Below are 13,013 nucleotides of genomic sequence, written 5' to 3'. Positions count from 1 at the left end.
CCTCGCTACGACGACATCCCCAACCCCGCGGAGTTCTTGCAGCTCTACGAGCTGAGCATCGAAGCGGCCAACGGCAACGAGAAAGGCATGGCGAACTGGTTTCCCATGGCTCTCAAGGATGGCGCCCGCTCCTGGCTCCTAAACCTGCCACCGGGCTCGATCTCCTCCTGGGACGAGATGTGCAACCGCTTCGTCGCCAACTTCCAGGGCACTCGCGACCGCCCGCAAGCTGCGGGTGACCTGCGCCGCGTCAGGCAGCAATCGGGAGAGACCCTCCAGAAGTACATCCAGCGCTTCAACAACGTCCGCCTCAAGATCACCAAGGTGACGGACGAGGCCATCATCTCGGCGTTCTCTGATGGCGTTCGCGACGTCAAGATGAAGGAAGAGCTCGCTATCCACGAGGAGCTGTGCACGTCCCTGGAGTTGTTCAACCTAGCGACCAAGTGCGCAAGAGCTGAGGAGGGGCACCCCTCCCTCCTCGAGCTCCCAGCCGCAGACCCGGAGGAGAAGAAAGCCAAGGCCAAGGACGTGAAGCGCAAGGGAGCAGCCGTGCTTGCAGCGGAACCGGACACCAAGCATGGCAGAGACCAACCAGAGTCATCCAAGAGCAGTCGTCCGTTCTGCGCCTTCCACAACCTGAATACCCACAACACCAGCGACTGTCAAGAGCTCAGAGCCATTAGCGAAGGACGCTTCGGTCGACGCACCGAGCGCGGCGACCGGGGCTACGGCCGAGGAGGAGGACATGGTGGCGGACGCTGGGACGACCGTGGCCCGCGCCAGGAGTGGCACGACCAGCCTCATGAGGACCGCTGGTAGGATCAGCCTCGCGAGGGCACTAGAGGGATCAGCCTCGTGAGGATCATCCTCAAGGCAATGTTGGACTCCCTCCGTTGCCACCACCGCCAAGAAGGAATGACGAACACCATCAAGACGAGGGGGCTGGGGGCTTCCAGGAATCACGTGCTATCGCCTGCATCCTGGGCGGAGCACATGCCCCAGCCTCGCAGCGTATCTTCAAGCAGTTTGCTCGTGAAGTAAATGCAGTCCTCCCTAAGCTCGAAGCCACACGCCCGCTCAGATGGTCCTAGTGCCCCATCACGTTCAACTCGGCAGATTAGCTCAAGTGCGCAGCTACCGCTGGCGCCCTCCCGATGCTTTGCTCCCCAGTCATCAGCAACATGCAAGTTACCAAGACCCTCATCCACGGCGGCGCAGGGCTCAACGTCATGTCCGTCGACACGTTTGACAACCTCCAAGTGCCATATGACCAGCTTCAGCCTACCAAGCCTATCTCAGGAGTGACCGACGGTTCCACCACACCGATAGGGCAGGTCTGCCTCCCTATCACCTTCGGGGAACGCAAGAACTACCGCACCGAGCTCATCGACTTCAACGTCGCGCACATCTGTCTACCGTACAATGCCATCCTTGGGTATCCAGCCCTGCCCAAGTTCATGGTAGTGACACACCACGGCTACAATGTCCTCAAGATGCCGGGAAGCGGCGGAATCATCATGGTCCCATGTGAAGAAAGAGATGCAGTGTGCTCCCTCGAGCGTGCCTTCCAAGCTACAGCAATCGACGACCCCGACAGCAAGGGCAAGGGCCCTCCTGAGGTCATCCCCAAGAAGAAGAAGCAGCTGCGCCGTGCAGGACCTCAGGAGGGTGGCATCACAACCGGAGCCTCATCAGGATCAGCGCCCGCTCCAGGGGTGCCTCCCTCCATCGCATAGGAAGGCGCACCCGGCGCCCTTCTAAGGCAGGGCTCGGGGGCTTTCTTCTGGAAGGCCTCAGACCTTGCCCACATCACGAGGGAGGCGCTTGGGCACCACTTGGAGGCGTGCTTCACGGCACGTTTCCCTTAGGAGGGCACAGGGCAAGGATCGCCCACCGTTTAGGAGTTCATCACCAAGACCACCCAGGAATTGCAAGACGCAAGGGCCATGCGCGGCGACCGCTGCTCACGAGGCGCAGCTTCCCATCCAGGCGATGATGTCGGGCTGCGCGTCTGCATAGACGTTCCAGGGCTCAACAGGGCCGCTTCTCAGGAGCTTTTCTGGCCTTCACGCGTGGGACACTGCGAGGGCCCACCACACAGCTACGTTCGCATGCCCTTCGGCCTGCCGAGCGTATCATCCGCCTACCAGCGCAACCTGCGGCGCATCCTGGCGGCTCAGGAGGCCAGGCACCACGCCGTCCTGACGGAGATGGAGACGGTCCTCAAGGAACCACCTGAGCCCCCAGAGCCTCCTGAGGCTTAGGGCCCCGGTGGCTCGTGAGGAGCAACCCCTTCGCTGCGCACCTTCAGCTTCCCCAACACTCCTTCGTCAACATAACCAGGTGACATTTTCCAAGTTCATTTAGCTAGGAGCGCCCCTCGGGCTGCATCATTCCTAGGCCGCGTGGGTCCGTCCCTGTGGCATGTATCCCTTTTTATGTCTTTAGCTTACCTTGCTGGGAGCGCCCCTCGGGCTGCATCATCCCCAAGCCACTCGGGCCTGACCTAGTGGCATGTATCTCCCATGCACTTACTTAAGCCTGCTACTCTCATGTTTAATCTACCTATTATTACTACCTGCTCGATCGTCGCCTCCCACGGGGCCTCCTCACGCCAGCACGGCGCTGGTGCACGGGTCCGTCCCTGCCATGTCGAAAAACCTGAGCGGCCGAGCTCTGGCTCGCGGCACGCCCCGCGCACGTCACCTCACCGGGCCCTCAGTGCCTTCACCCCCTCGCGGAGCAACCAGTGGCAGGCTGGCAACCATAACGGCTGATCGTGTTCCTCCTTGTGCTGGCTCGCAAGAATCTCACGAGGATAACACCAGGTGGCACCGCGAGCTCCCACCTCTTCCAAGTAATCCGCTTGCACGTTAAAAGGGGGGGCTCTTGAGCATCGCGACTCAGGAGCTCTTACTGGCTCTCCAGCCATCACCCCCTGGCCTTGACCAAGGCACGCGACCTGGCATACCAGCGGCGGCTGGGCTCGCTCGAGGGCCGGGACCTGAGGACGTAGAGCACAAAGGAGAGCATTGGGAGGAGGAGGACTCATATGGGCCTGACCTAGCTACGCTGCGGATGTTCGCGCATAGGTCTGGCGCATCACGAAGAATCGACCCCGGACCGCCAAGATAAGTCACGAGCTCAGATCAACTAATCGTTGGAACCTAGGGGACACGCTCGCCGCAGCCCTGTTGCAGCAACGTCGCCTCCCTTTCTTATCTTACCATGGCTGCTTGAGCGCTAAAGGGGACACCCTGAGCATCGCGCCTCAGGAGCTCTTACTGGATGTCGGGCCGCTCACCTCCTGGCCTTGACCATGGCACGCAACCTGGCATACCAGCGACGGCTGAAGCTTGCCTGGGGACCGGGACCTGTCAGCGTAGAGCAACAAGTTGTCGCGATATTGGAAAGGGAAGACCGAGCCTAAACAGGACTTGCGCTCACAAGGCTTCCATAATTAGGATAATATCAACAAAAGACATTGCAAACTCTTTACACGTCCCCACGGGGTACTTCTCGATTCCTCGCAGGGAACAAAAGACGAGAACCTGGGAGAATCCTATCTACACACCCCCGCGGCCGACGCGATCATCAACAGTGGGCCGCGGGAGGCCGGCGCCAACCCCATCCAGATCAGCGACGGCGGTGGCCGGACTTTGTGGCCCTGCTCCAGGCGCGGCGAGAGCTCGGGGGCACGTAGCTGTCGTCGCTCATCTCCGGAGTCTCGTAGAGCTCGGGAGAACCGCTAGACTCCCAAGAGTCGCTGCTGCTAGAGCAGCCGCGAGCGGGGCGCGCCTCATCCTGGCGCTCCCCTTCGGGGCAACACTCCAAGCGGCAACCCTCCGCGTCGACGACCTTGAAGAACAGTGTGGAGGCACCATCGTACTCGAAGTGGATCGCGAGGGCGCCCTCCCCACGGCAAACCCTCGCGACCTCGCCCCAGCCATGGGTCATGAAGATCTTGCCGGTGGAGACTGCTTCAACCTCTGCTCCGGTTGCCGGAGCGTCGCCGTCGGCATGCTGCAACCAGAGCTCGAGAGGCCCCCTCAGCGGCATCACGTCAGAGAAGAAGCATGGGAAGCAGATCCAGGAGCTTGGAGGCATCGCTGCCCACAGCACAAGCTCGCGGGAGGAGTCTGCGGCATGGACTCCAGGAGCGGCGGTGCTCGTCGCCGCAACGCGTCGACCTTGGCCGCGGTGCGCGCGCTGATGCTCGTTGCTCCTTCCTCCTGAGCCCCCGGCTTGGGCGTACAAGGGCAGTGGATACCCAGGAGGAGGCCGCTCACACCAAGGCCTCATCACCACCTGCATCGCCGCAGCGTCGCGACGATGGACCGACCACTTCTTCGGCGGAAGCAGCGCTGGCGCGTCGAGGGGAATCTTTCCCTTCTCGTCAGCTGAGAACCTTCAGATCGGCGCCATTGAAGTTGCTACTAGCAGTAGAGAGGGAGAAGAAGAAGCAAGTGGAATGGGAAGAAATGGGCGACGGGGGCTCCGCCCCCTTCCTCATTTATAGCAGGAGAAGGCCAACCAGCGCCCCCCACGATCACAGGTAATGATGGTTTTCCTTGCATGTCGTAGGGACTTTTCAAGTCGGGAAGTTGCCGAGGCAGCGTGGGGAAGCGGAGACGCCCACGTCCAATCAACCGCCACGCGTCAACCGATGCCGCAGGCTTTTGGGGCCCGTGGCGCTCCGCGCTTGACCTTTGGCTTCGCCTCGAAGCCAAACCCGAGCGCGCCATGTTCTCGGGGGCTACTGTCGGCGTTCTGGGAACGGGGGTCCCCAGACTTGCCTGCCTGCGGCCCACGGCCTGGCTGAGCTAGCGGGCCTGTACGGCCCATCTTCATCGACAAGGCATTCAAGACCCTCGCGATGGGCCAAGCCTCATGAGGCGGACGACGCAAGACCTCCTCAGGAGCGGCCTCACCAGGCAGGCTCGCGAGGGGCGGAGAGATCAAGGCAAGACAAACCTCGCGAGGCTCTCGTGACGTGAGCCATGACGATCGAGACCAGGCGGGCGCCAGCGCGCGCAGCGACCTTGCTTCCTCTTTAGTGCCAAGGGGGCAAGCGCAGGTGCGGAGTACCAAGGCATCAAACAAAGGTTTCCATATCGGTGAAATGAGACCAAGACCAGCAGGACGGCAAGACGGAGGTCACCATGGAGCCCAAGACGGCGTCACCACGAGAGCCTTTCGCAGGCGAAGACCGCTTTAGTCAGGATAAGCTGTCCTAGCTGTCCCCTTTCAAATTGGCCGTTGTTGGCTCCCTTCCCGCTAAATATTTGGGGAGAGGACCAGGGCCTATATAAGTAGAACTAGCCACCACAGTAGGGGCAACGGAGCAAGAGCCAGCCCCTAGCCACACACCGAGCACAAGAACACCTCAACCTCAGGAGGATGTTCTTCCCCTTGTACTGTTCATCATCAGCCCAAGAGGCAATCCACCACCACCACACTAGAGTAGGGTATTACACCACAACGGTGGCCCGAACCAGTATAAATCTTGCGTCTTTGTCTTGTGAGTTCGTCGAGTTCGTCCGCGAGATCTTAGAGAGCTAGGGCGTGGATCGGTAGGGAGGAGATCTTCGCGCGCACCCCAGTGTTCGAACCTCGAGGGTTTTGCTAGAACCCGTGATCCGACAAACATGTACAAAGAGATCCTAGACAAAGCATTGGATACACATAGATTTGGATCTGTACATTACTTTTTGTCTGGTCTAGCTACAATCAACACAATCTTGAGGCATACTTTGTTGCCCAAATCTGGAGATCACAAGATGATCAGAGGACATTCAATCAACTTGCTGCAGATATTTGATATTCCTCAGAAATTCAAGGTCATGAGTCTGACTGTTGAGACAATCAAGAGGACAGCTGCAGATCAGAAGAGATCTCGTGGGTATGCTCCACACATTCAGCTGCTCATCAACTCCAAGATGGGCACATGCACTTATTTGTTGGACAAGGAGCACTTACCTATGAGACCAAAATTTGAGGATAACATAGTTGTGATGAATGAGGATGATCCTACATCTGTGTAAGCACAAGAGAAGAGAGGAAAGGCAAAGGCTAAGAAGGCTGCAAAGATGCCAAGTGTTGAGGAGGCATCTCAAGTTTTTATGAAGTCAAAACAAGATCAGCTAGCTTATCTGATTCAAGCAACTTTGAGGATAGAGAAGGTCTTGGCCACCCTGACTCAGAATTAGGAGAGCTTGGAGAGGATCATTGAGACCAAGTTCTATGATCTTGATCTGAAAGTAACAGAGATGCAGACAGTTGTTGAGGATCTCCACGAGGAAGCAGAGGAGAAGAAAGGGAAGGCTACCATAGATGCTTTTCAAAGAGTGCCTAGAGGTCAGAGGTCTACTCCAGTGCCCATGGCTGACACTAGAGCAACTAATTCAGCACCAGCAGCAACAGCTTCAGTCCCACCTCCAGTTGCCACTCCACCAGCTCCAACAACATCTACTGATGCCTTCCTCCTTGGAGTTCCCTCTACACCACCTCCCGAAGATCAAGCCTAGAGAGACACATAGCACTATGCATTTTCAAACTTTTTGGTAACTTGTTGCCAAAGGGGGAGAAATGTATAGATCATAGGCTTCGAGAGAGAGTGTTTTGCTTCTTTGTCTCTCTTGCTATTTGCTTGATATTTTTGTGTGTGCTCATTTGATACTCTTTATGACTATGTGTGAGATACTTGTATGATCATGTGTTTGATCATATTCTACTTTAATGTTTTCTTGGATGAAATTATCTTTTATATCTGCTACCTCTTGAGCACTGCCTTGGTTTTCCCTTGAAGAGTAAAGGGTGATGCAGTAAAGTAGCGTAAGTATTTCCGTTAGTTTTTGAGAACCAAGGTATCAATCCAGTAGGAGACCACGCTCGAGTCCCATGCACCTACACAAACAAATAATAACCTCACAACCAACGCGATAAAGGGGTTGTGAATCCCTTCACTGTCACTTACGAGAGTGAGATCTGATAGATATGATAAGATAATATTTTTGGTATTTTTATGATAAAGAGTAAATAAAGATGCAAAGTAAAATAAACGGCAATAGAAATAGCTAAGTATTGGAAGATTAATATGATGGAAAATAGACCCGGGGGCCATAGGTTTCACTAGTGGCTTCTCTCAAGAGCATAAGTATTACGGTGGGTGAACAAATTACTGTCGAGCAATTGATAGAATTGAGCATAGTTATGAGAATATCTAGGTATGATCATGTATATAGGCATCACATCCGCGACAAGTAGACCGAAACGATTCTGCATCTACTACTATTACTCCACACATCGACCGCTATCCAGCATGCATCTAGAGTATTAAGTTCATAAGAACAGAGTAATGCTTTAAGTAAGATGACATGATATAGAGGGATAAACTCATGCAATATGATATAAAACCTGTCTTGTTATCCTCGATGGCAACAATACAATACGTGCCCTGCTGCCCCTGCTGTCACTGGGAAAGGACACCGCAAGATTGAACCCAAAGCTAAGCACTTCTCCCATTGCAAGAAAGATCAATCTAGTAGGCCAAACCAAACTGATAATTCGAAGAGACTTGCAAAGATAACCAATCATACATAAAAGAATTTAGAGGAGATTCAAATATTGTTCATAGATAAACTTGATCATAAACCCACAATTCCTCGGTCTCGACAAACACACCGCAAAGGAAGATTACATCGAATAGATCTCCACGAGAATCATGAAGAACTTTGTATTGAGATCCAAAGAGAGAGAAGAAGCCATCTAGCTAATAACTATGGACCTGAAGGTCTGAGGTAAACTACTCACACATCATCGGAGAGGCTATGGTGTTGATGTAGAAGCCCTCCGTGATCAATACCCCCTCCGGCGGAGCGCCGGAAAAGGCCCCAAGATGGGATCTCACGGGTACAGAAGGTTGCGGTGGTGGAATTAGGTTTTCGTGGATGCCTCTGATGGTTTGGGGGTACATAGGTATATATAGGAGGAAGAAGTACGTCGGTGGAGCAACATGGGCCCCACGAGGGTGGAGGGCGCGCCCAGGGGTAGGTGCGCCCCCCTGCCTCGTGCTCTCCTCGTTGATTTCTTGACGTGGACTCCAAGTCCTCTGGATCACGTTTGTTCCAAAAATCACGTTCCCGAAGGTTTCATTCCGTTTGGACTCCGTTTGATATTCTTTTTCTGCGGAACCCTGAAATAGGCAAAAAACAGCAATTTGGGCTGGGCCTCCGGTTAATAGGTTAGTCCCAAAAGTAATATAAAAGTGTATAATAAAGCTCATTAAACATCCAAAACAGAATATAATATAGCATGGAAGAATAAAAAATTATAGATACGTTGGAGACGTATCAAGCATCCCCAAGCTTAATTCCTGCTCGTCCTCGAGTAGGTAAATGATAAAAACAGAATTTTTGATGTGGAATGCTACTTGGCATAATTTCAGTGTAATTCTTCTTATTGTGGCACGAATGTTCATATTCGATATGATTCAAGATAAAAGTTTGATGTTGACATAAAAACAATAATACTTCAAGCATGCTAACCAAGCAATTATGTCTTATCAAAATAACATAGCCAAAGCAAGTTATCCCTACAAAATCATATAGTCTGGATATGCTCCATCTTCCCCACACAAAATATTCATATCATGTACAACCCCGGTTTTAGCCAAGCAATTGGTTCATACTTTTTAACGCGCTTCAGCCTTTCCAACTTTTACGCAATACATGAGCGCAAGCGATGGATATAGCACTTATGGTGGAATAAGGTATAATGATAGGGGTTATGTAGGAAGACAAAAAAGGAGAAAGTCTCACATCGACGAGGCTAATCAACAGGCTATGGAGATGCCCATCAATTGATGTCAATGCAAGGAGTAGGGATTGCCATGCTACGGATGCACTAGAGCTATAAGTGTATGAAAGCTCAAACAAAAGAAACTAAGTGGGTGTGCATCCAACTTGATTGCTCACGAAGACCTCCGGCATTTGAGGAAGCCCATCATTGGAATATACAAGCCAAGTTCTATAATGAAATTTCCCACTAGTATATGAAAGTGACAAAATGCGAGACTCTCTATCATGAAGATCACGGTGCTACCTTGAAGCACAAGTGTGGTAAAAGGATAGTAACATTGTCTCTTCTCTCTTTTTCTCTCATTTTTTGGGCCCTTTTTTCATGGCCTCTTTTTTTTAGTCCGGAGTCTCATCCCGACTTGTGGGGGAATCATAGTCTCCATCATCTTTTCCTCACTTGGGACAATGCTCTAATAATGATGATCATCACACTTTTATCTACTTACAACTCATAAATTACAACTCGATACTTAGAAAAAGATATGACTCTATGTGAATGCCTCCGGCAGTGTACCGGGATATGCAATGAATCAAGAGTGACATGTATGAAAGAATTATGAACGGTGGCTTTGCCACAAATACGATGTCAACTACATGATCATGCAAAGCAATATGACAATGATGGAGCGTGTCATGATAAACGAAACAGTGGAAAGTTGCATGGCAATATATCTCGGAATGGCTATGGAAATGCCATAATAGGTAGGTATGGTGGCTGTTTTGAGGAAGGTATAAGGAGGTTTATGTGTGATAGAGCGCATCATATCACGGGGTTTGGATGCACCGGCGAAGTTTGCACCAACTCTCAAGGTGAGAAAGGGCAATGCACGGTACCGAAGAGGCTAGAAGATTGCGGAAAGGTAAGTGTGCGTATAATCCATGGACTCACATTAGTCATAAAGAACTCATATACTTATTGCAAAACTTTATTAGCCCTTGAAGCAAAGTACTACTACGCATGCTCCTAGGGGAAGGGTTGCTAGGAGTTAACCATCGCGCGATCCGGACCGCCACACAAGGGATGACAATCAATAAATACCTCATGCTCCAACTTCGTTACATAACGGTTCACCATACGTGCATGCTACGGGAATCACAAACTCCAACACAAGTATTTCTCAATTTCACAATTACTCAACTAGCACAACTATGATATTACCACCTTTATATCTCAAAACAATCATCAAGCATCAAATTTCTCATGATATTATAATTAAAGCAAATTGCCATGATGTTTTAAGACTCTCAAAATAATATAAGTGAAGCATGAGAGAACAATAGTTTCTATAAAACAAATCCACCGCCATGATCTAAAAGATATAATTGAAGCACTAGAGCAAAAACTATATAGCTCAAAAAATATAAGTGAAGCACATAGAGTATTCTAATAAATTCCGATTTATGTGTGTCTCTCTCAAAAGGTGTGTACAGCAAGGATGATTGTGGTAAAATAAAAAGCAAGACTCAAATCATACAAGGCGCTCCAAGAAAAACACATATCATGTGGTGAATAAAAATATAGCTCCTTGTTCCATAATCCATCAAATCTTTTACCCAAAACTTGAAAACTTCACAACACAAAACTTAGCAGAAAATCTCGTGAGCTCCGTTAGTGAAAGAAAACAAAACACCACTTCAAGGTACTGTATTGAACTCATTTTTTATTTATATTGGTGTTAAACCTACTGTATTCCAACCTCTCTATGGTTTATAAACTCTTTTACTAGCCATAGATTCATCAAAATAAGCAAACAACACACGAAAAACAGAATCTGTCAAAAACAGAACAGTCTGTAGTAATCTGTAACTAACGCAAACTTCTGGAACTTAGAAAAATCTACCAAAATAGGAAGACCTAGAATTTTTATTTATTGATCTACTGCAATTGGAATCAGTATTTTATAACTTTCTGGTGATTTTTAACAATTGTTTTAGTGAACAGAAAGTTTCTGGAATTTTCAGCAAGATCAAATAACTATCATTCAAGAAGATCCTATAGGTTTAACTTGGCACAAACACTAATTAAAACATAAAAACAAATCTAACCAGAGGCTAGATCAAATAATTATTCCTAAACAGAAGCAAAAAAACAAAAAAAAACAAAAAATTGGGTTAACTCCCAACAAGCGCTATCGTTTAACGCCCCTAGCTAGGCATAAAAGCAAGGATAGATCTAGGTATTGCCATCTTTGGTAGGCAATCCATAAGTGGCTCTCATGATAGATTCATAAGGTAATTTTATTTTCTTTCTAGGGAAGTGTTCCATGCCTTTCCTTAAGGGAAATTGGAATCTAATATTCCCTACCTTCATATCAATAATTGCACCAATCGTTCTAAGGAAAGGCCTGAAGGAAATATGCCCTAGAGGAAATAATAAAGTTATTATTTATTTCCTTATATCATGATAAATGTTTATTATTCATGCTAGAATTGTATTAACCGGAAACTTGATACATGTGTGAATACATAGACAAACAGAGTGTCACTAGTATGCCTCTACTTGACTAGCTCGTTGATCAAAGATGGTTATGTTTCCATGCCATCGACATCAGTTGTCATTTGATTAACGGGATCACATCATTAGGAGAATGATGTGATTGACTTGACCCATTCCGTTAGCTTAGCACTCGATCGTTTAGTATGTTGCAATTGCTTTCTTCATGACTTATACATGTTCCTATGACTATGAGATTATGCAACTCCCGTTTAGCGGAGGAACACTTTGTGTGCTACCAAACGTCACAACGTAACTGGGTGATTATAAAGGTGCTCTACAGGTGTCTCCGAAGGTACTTGTTGGGTTGGCGTATTTCGAGATTAGGATTTGTCACTCCGATTGTCGGAGAGGTATCTCTGGGCCCACTCAGTAATGCACATCACTATAAGCCTTGCAAGCATTATAACTAATGAGTTAGTTGCGGGATGATGTATTACGGAACGAGTAAAGAGACCTGCCGGTAACAAGATTGAACTAGGTATTGAGATACCGACGATCGAATCTCGGGCAAATAACATACCGATGACAAAGGGAACAACGTATGTTGTTATGCGGTCTGACCGATAAAGATCTTCGTAGAATATGTGGGAGCCAATATGAGCATCCAGGTTCCACTATTGGTTATTGACTGGAGAGGTGTCTCGGTCATGTCTACATAGTTCTCGAACCCGTAGGGTCCGCACGCTTAACGTTATGATGACGGTTATATTATGAGTTTATGTGTTTTGATGTACCGAAGGAGTTCGGAGTCCCGGATGATATCGGGGACATGACGAGGAGTCTCCAAATGTCCGAGACGTAAAGATCGATATATTGGACGACTATATTCGGACTTCGGAAAGGTTCCGAGTGATTCGGGTATTTTTCGGAGTACCGGAGAGTTACGGGAATTCGTATTGGGCCTTAATGGGCCATACGGGAAAGGCCCCAAAGGGTGGCCGCACCCCTCCCCATGGACTAGTCCGAATTGACTAGGGAGGGGGGGCGCCCCTTCCTTCTTTCTCCTTCTCCCTTCCCTTTTCCTACTCCAACAAGGAAAGGACCCTTGGCGCGCCCTCCTCCTTGGCCGGCGGCCTCCCCCTTGCTCCTTTATATACGGGGGCAGGGGGCACCCCTTAGACACAACAATTGATCTATTGATCTCTTAGCCGTGTGCGGTGCCCCCCTCCACCATATTACACCTCGATAATATCATAGCAGTGCTTAGGCGAAGCCCTGCGTCGATAGAACATCATCATCGTCACCACGCCGTCGTGCTGACGAAACTCTCCCTCAACACTCGGCTGGATCGGAGTTCGAGGGACGTCATCGAGCTGAACGTGTGCTGAACTCGGAGGTGCCGTACGTTCGGTACTTGATCGGTCGGATCGTGAAGACGTACGACTACATCAACCGCGTTGTGTTAACGCTTCCGCTATCGGTCTACGAGGGTACGTGGACAACACTCTCCCTCTCGTTGCTATGCATCACCATGATCTTGCGTGTTCGTAGGAATTTTTTTGAAATTACTACGTTCCCCAACAGTGGTATCAGAGCCTGGTTTTATGCGTTGATGTTATGCACGAGTAGAACACAAGTGAGTTGTGGGCGATATAAGTCATACTGCTTACCAGCATGTCATACTTTGGTTCAGCGGTATTGTGAGATGAAGCGGC

The sequence above is a fragment of the Aegilops tauschii genome, chromosome 4 (genome assembly GCF_002575655.3).
Source record: "Aegilops tauschii subsp. strangulata cultivar AL8/78 chromosome 4, Aet v6.0, whole genome shotgun sequence".
NCBI classification, from domain to species: Eukaryota; Viridiplantae; Streptophyta; class Magnoliopsida; order Poales; family Poaceae; genus Aegilops; species Aegilops tauschii.
Note: the sequence above shows the minus strand (reverse complement) of the source record.